General features: G+C 35.5%; 1 non-coding gene across 1 annotated transcript; it reads left to right on the top strand.

Annotated features, from left to right (window-relative positions):
• Positions 1-253: 253 nt before the first annotated feature.
• Positions 254-360, top strand: LOC121210735 (small nucleolar RNA R71). Its single transcript, XR_005905848.1, has one exon. It is a non-coding gene; the product is annotated as a small nucleolar RNA R71 (small nucleolar RNA).
• Positions 361-6,552: the final 6,192 nt, after the last annotated feature.

Genomic DNA, 6,552 nt, shown 5'->3' with positions numbered 1-6,552 from the left:
AATTTTCTTATTCAAGAGTTCTACCTGATTAGAGAGCATGGTGACCGTATTGACGTTATAAACATCGACTGTTTTCATTATTTTTGTCCTCATGACTTGCCACTGATAGTTATTCAGTGACATCTCCTCTATAAATTCATAAGCATCTTCAGGTGTCTTATTATTGATGGTTCTGCAAGCAGCTGCGTCAACCGTTTGTCGAGTTAAAGGATTCAGACCATTATGAAAGGTTTGAACCTGTAGCCAAAGCGGTAACCCACGGTGAGGGCATCTTCTTAAGAGGTTCTTGTATCTCTCCCATGCATCGTAGAGTGTTTCTAAATCCATCTGCACAAAGGAAGAAATATCATTACGTAATTTAGCCGTTTTAGCCGGCGAAAAATATTTTAATAAAAACTTTTCGGTTATTTGTTCCCAAGTAGTGATTGACCCCTGTGGCAACGAGTTCAACCATTGTTTAGCTTTGTTTCTCAATGAAAAAAGGGAATAACCAAAGACGAGTGGCGTCATCAGAAATGCCATTAATTTTAAATGTATCACATAGTTCCAAAAAGTTTGCCAAGTGAGCGTTGGGATCCTCGTCCTGCAAACCATCAAACTGAACAAATTGTTATATCATTTGAATTGTGTTAGGTTTCAGTTTAAAAGTATTTATGGCTACAGCCGGTCTAACTATGCTCAATTCAGTTCCTGTTAAAGAAGGTTTAGCATAATCATACATAATGCGCGGAGCAGGATTCTAATTAACAGAAATCGCAGGAGGTAGCGGATTTTCTTGGTTTTTAGCCATCTCCTCGGTTGTGGTTGAAGTATCATCCTCTTGCTCGTCCTCTGTGTATCTTAGGCTTCACCTTATTTCTCTCTGGTTTCTGCAAACTATGCGATCGATCTCACCATCAAAAAGTAGTGGCTCTGACGGGTTTCTTCTGGTCATAAACTAGAAAAAGTTGTCAGAAGGAAATAAGAGAAAAATTAGAAAACAAAATAAAAATTTAAATTGTAATAAAAGTAAAGTGGCTAAAGTAATAAAAATCGAGTTTTCCTAATATCTTAGTTCCCCGGCAATGGGGCCAAAAACTTGATGCGTGATATTCGTAACAAGTTTTAAAGATTTATAAATGAAACGTTCTTGAGACTAACTTATTATCACGATTTAGGCAAGTGTACCTATCGAACAGTAGTATAGTTCAGCAAGACCGGATTGTCGAATCCAAAGGAACTACGAGTACTAGTATTTACTTCCTTTTTATTATCTAGCCTAAAATTTAAGAGGTTTGGTTGTCTAAACTAATTACTAACTAAGAATGCACAGAAAGAAAAACTTGGGAAAATACTTTTGGGAAAATTCGACTGATTGAGACAATACCTAAGGACAAATCCACCTAGACTTCACTTGTTATTTGACTCTAAATCAAACAATTTATTCATTTGACTTGATCTGTAGAAATCCCTAATTTATATTATTATCTCTCTCGAGACTAATAACGTTTAACCCTAGGTTGAATAATTGAAATCTCATTCTAATTAACACCCTAGAATTGTATTAACTTGATCTGTGGATTCCCTTATTAGGTTTCACCCTAATCCGGCAAAATCTTATCACCCTATCTCTAGGCGCGCAATCAAATCCACTTAATTATGACAAATTTACTCTTAGACAGGGCCTATTCCTCCTCTGAATAAGAGCTTAACTTGAATCAATATCCTGGAATATCAAAACAAGAATTAAGAGCACATAATTAAGAACAAGTCAAATATTTATCATACAATTCAGATAATAATAACAAGATCTATCTTAGGTTTCATTCCCCTTAGGCATTTAGGGGTTTAGTTCATACATATGAAAGAAAACATCTCAAAAGCATAAAGATAACAAAACATAAGATAACCCAAAACTCCTGAAGGAACTTGAAGGGAGATCTCCAATCTTAATGATGAATCTGGCTCTTGAGATGGATCAATCGGCTTTCCTTGAGTAATTCCTTACTTCTTCCTCTGCATCCCCCTTCCTAAGTGCCTCCTCAAGTGTTTAAATAGGCTTTGGAATGCCCAAGAGCTCTCAAAATTGGCCTTTTTCCGAATTGGACTAAACTTGGGTTCAGCAGGGACACGCCCGTGTGTGATTACTGAAGGCCGTGGTCAAGGCTGTTAAATGGGCATGGGCGTGTGATCCACTTGTATAAGTCATGCTTCGATCCTGCCAAATTGACACGGCCGTGTGACACGCCCGTGTGAGGAAGTCCAGGCCATGTTGTTTTCCCATGTAGGTCTATTTTCTCCGTTTTCGGCCCGTTTCTTGCTCTTTTTACTCTCTTATGCTCTGCTAAGTATAAAACATGAAATTAAAGGATTAGGAGCATCGAATTCACCAAATCTAAGGAGAAACCATCCATAAATATGTTAGGCATGGGGTAAAAATATGTATAAATTACGGTTTATCATAGGGCCTAGTCAGAATAGTGGTCTCGAGACCACAAATTCAAAGTTAGAAAATTTATTTTATTACTATTATGGAGTCATGGCATGATTATATTAGTGCATGAAAAAATTGGTGAGTCAACTTTAATATTTAAGAGCCCGATTGCGAAAAAGAACTAAATCGCATAAAAGGGAAAAGTTGCATTTTAGTACCAAGATGTGTTAAATAGCTAGAGAACTAAAATCAAAGGCTTTTAAAGATCAATTAGACCCCTAGCAACAAGGTGGTCGGCCATAGGAAGCAAATTTAGTCAAAAGGTCAATGTTAGGTGACTTGATGACATAATCTTATGATAAAATAATACTTATGAGCTTAGCTATCAATTTCTTTTTTCTCCATCTCTTCTCCCAACTGAAAATATCAAAAAATATGGAGGTTTGAAAGCTGAAAATTTGCAGCAACTTATTCCTCTCATAATGTAAGTGATCTTGATGATTTTCTTGATGATTTTTACATTTTTGGCATGCTTATATCATGGGCTTTCAAATGAGAGAACTATTTTGAAAAATGGTGAAAAGTCTAGGGATTTACCATGAGAGAGTTTATGTTGTTTCCTGAAATTTTATGGAAGAAAATGAATCTTAGAAAAGTTCTAAACAATTTTTGTGAAAGGTGTTAGCATGAAAACACCTAAAGGGACTACTTTGCATAAGTTGCAAAATAGGTGGTAAGTGCATGAAATAGTTAGAATTTGGGGTTGCTATAAGAGTAAAAAGGGGTCGGCTAGGCCTAGAATAAGAGGAAATTCGATAAAAATTAATTTTCGAGCATAGGGGTAAAATGGTCATTTTGCCAAGGTCTAGGGGTAAAATGGTCATTTTAACTAAGATGTAAATTTTAGATTGTCAATTGTGTTTAATGCCTAAATGAGTGCATTTTGCTATTATAGATCAAGATTCACCGAATCCGAACCTAGATCGGGGGAAAGCCAAGCAAATCGACTAAACCGACTAGTCGAGTACATTTTGTAATCCGAGGTAAGTTGTATGTAAATAATATAACTACATTGTTAATACATGTATTTGCATTGTCATTGAATTGATATAGCATGAATTGCTAAATTTTGAATTGAGAATGCTTAGTAATAATTGAGATAGTAGAAAGACCCCGTTGAAACCCTAGGAAACAAACCGGATATTCATGCCATGACATTTGGGTAATTTGTGTACCAATGTAAGACCATGTCTAGGACATGGCATCGACATGGATACGCAAGAGCTAGTGTAAGACCATGTCTAGGACATGGCATTATCACGTAAGTACGAGAGCTAGTGTAAGACCATGTTTGGGACATGGCATCGGCCTCGATGAGGATAGCCAGTGTAAGACCATGTCTGGGACATGGAATCGACAACTTAACCCATGTTTGAGGCTTATAGAATATCCGGTAGTATTCTGAAAGGCTCAACTTTAAAAGTTATGAAAGTAAGTTAGTAAGGAAAGTATAATAATTGTTGTGAGTGGTACAGGTACCTATTTAGTATGCATGAGTATGAGCACAAAATAGAAAATGTGACTAGAGTAGACGGTAATGAGTAAGTCATGCTTATGCCTACCTTTGTGCTATTAGTATGATGACTAGAGGTGAAATCGTTGTGATATATTTATTTATATGCAACTTACTAAGCTTTATGCTTACTCTCTTTCCTTTCCCTTTTTTTTCAGTGCCGATTTATTTGCTCAAGGATCTCTTGAAGTCAGAGATATCGATCACACTATCAGTCGTAATACTCGGTATAGTTGGATTTATATTTTTGATTATGGCATGTATAGGGCTAGACCTTATTAATTTTTGTCTTTGAGAATTGATCAAATGTGCTGATCTAGAATAGATTCTACTCTTTACATTGAGCCTTGAATGAGGGCTTTCATTTTGAGTCTATGAAAGATGCATCTTCACGGTTGAATGAATGTCTATTATGCTTGTTTTGGTATTAGTTGGTATTGACATGAAAATAGATACCCTAGGGTGGCAAAGAGGCTTGGTAGATAGCCTCATATTGTCCACACGGGTAGACAAACGGGTGTGTGTCTAGGCCGTGTGTGACACATAGTCAGTCCCATGGGCGTGTGAGAAGGCTGTGCGTCCCCTGCACTAGAAATTTCAAGTCAGAATGCATGGTAAGGGTCAGACGGGCAGAGACACGGTCGTGTGTCTCAGTCGCGTGGAGGGCACAGCCTAGTACACGGGCATGTACCATGGTCGTGTGATGTTGACGTCAGAAACAGAATACCCAAGTTTTTGCGCACGAACTGCGCCACGGGCGTGTTGTGGCCGTGTGAAAGGACACTGGCGTGTGTCCAGGCCGTGTGAAGTTTGCACTTGTTTTATGAAAAATTGTAAAAATTAAATTGGCCACTCGGGTGTAGGACATGGGCGTGTCCCAACCACACAGGCGTGTGCCCCATACCCACACAGGCATGTGGAACCTTAAAGCACAAAATTTTCTAAGTTTTTCTTGAGCCCCGGTTTAGTCCTGCACCACCTCGAATGTATGTTTTGGGCCTCATAAGCCCAATTAAGGGACAGTTTGCATATGAAATGAAAAGTTTTAAATTGATCAAAATTTTATGGCCCGATTTTCTATTATTGGTTGAGTTTAAGTTCGGTAGCACCTCAAGCCCTGTCCTGGCATTGGATACAGGCGAGGGTGTTACACTATATGCAATTTAGTCTTGATACATTAATAACTCTTAATTCATGCAAATTCACTTAATCAAAATCTAATTGACTACACAACTAACTTCATAAATATTTTTTCGATTTATGAGAACGGAGTCCCAGGAATGCACTTTCCGACACCCCTAACTATAGAATCGTTACAATAATATTTAAAATTTAATTCTAAGAATGAGGCTCACCTTATATATAACTAAAAAGAGAAAGAGAAGTATTTTAGAACTCAAAGAACTAACTTAAAACTCAATATATAAATACTTTTGTTACTTCTTTTATATTATATATATATGATATGATTCTAGACTAAGTAAAGATACATATAAAATTCAATATCTTCCTACTAATTAAAATCATTTCAAGCAATAAACACATTAACAAAGTCCACTTAAGCACCCGTGTCCATGCAATTTTCACAAATATAGGTATATATTTCATTAACTAAAAAGACATTAACAATTTAGTACAATTTAATATTAAATGGCAGCAAGCAAAAAAGTATTTGAGCTAATGGCACATGCATACACACCGATACACATTCATACATTAAAAGTTATTTTATATTTAGCTCAAACAAAACTCATCAATTTTTTTTAAATTTTTAGATGAATTCATAACTCATCTAAAACTTAGTATTTATTTTAAATTAAAAATCTTTATAATTTGATTCTTTTCATTTGACTTCAAATCAAATTTGATTGAAAAATAAACTTTTCCATAGATTCATTTAGGTTTTGGTTTCTATACATTTTTCTTTCTTTCTTTCTTTATTTTTAGTTTTTATTTTAACTTGGGTAAGATTTTAAGGATTTGGACCAAAAATATGTTATTGGAAAATAAATATAACAAATCGATTTCACTGATTTTTTGACCTATTAATCAGTTCCATTTTAGATTCAATTGTAATTTCAAACAATTTACTTAAAATATACCGACCGGTCAATTTAATCAACCAAACCCACAAATTTAGTCCAGTTCCAACCACATTTTCAATTCCGAAGTGATTGTCACTACAATTCAATTTTCCTTATTTGAATAACCCCTTTTTTTCTTAACGAAAGGACACTTTTTTTTTCTTTTTGTCTACGTGCAGGTGTTTGAAACTTATTTGCCAGGCCTACTTTCCACCGCCTTGTTTGAACATGAATGCTTTTCGTTGGGAAAGTGAAGGCAAACCAAGATGTTGGTACATGTCATGACGTTATACGATAAAACTATAGAATAGTCATTCAATATAGGTTAAATTCTCTGGTTACTTATTGGAAAGTTTTTATTGCTCGTTTAATGTACTGTTATAACGAATCTATTTATCTAATTGGTTCATCATTTTTGGTCTTATACAAGTTTCGACTAAATTGAGTGTGGTCCATTTGATTATAACATGTTTGACAAAATA

The sequence above is a fragment of the Gossypium hirsutum genome, chromosome A11, assembly GCF_007990345.1.
Source record: "Gossypium hirsutum isolate 1008001.06 chromosome A11, Gossypium_hirsutum_v2.1, whole genome shotgun sequence".
NCBI classification, from domain to species: domain Eukaryota; kingdom Viridiplantae; phylum Streptophyta; class Magnoliopsida; order Malvales; family Malvaceae; genus Gossypium; species Gossypium hirsutum.
This window is presented reverse-complemented; position numbering and strand designations above follow the sequence as displayed.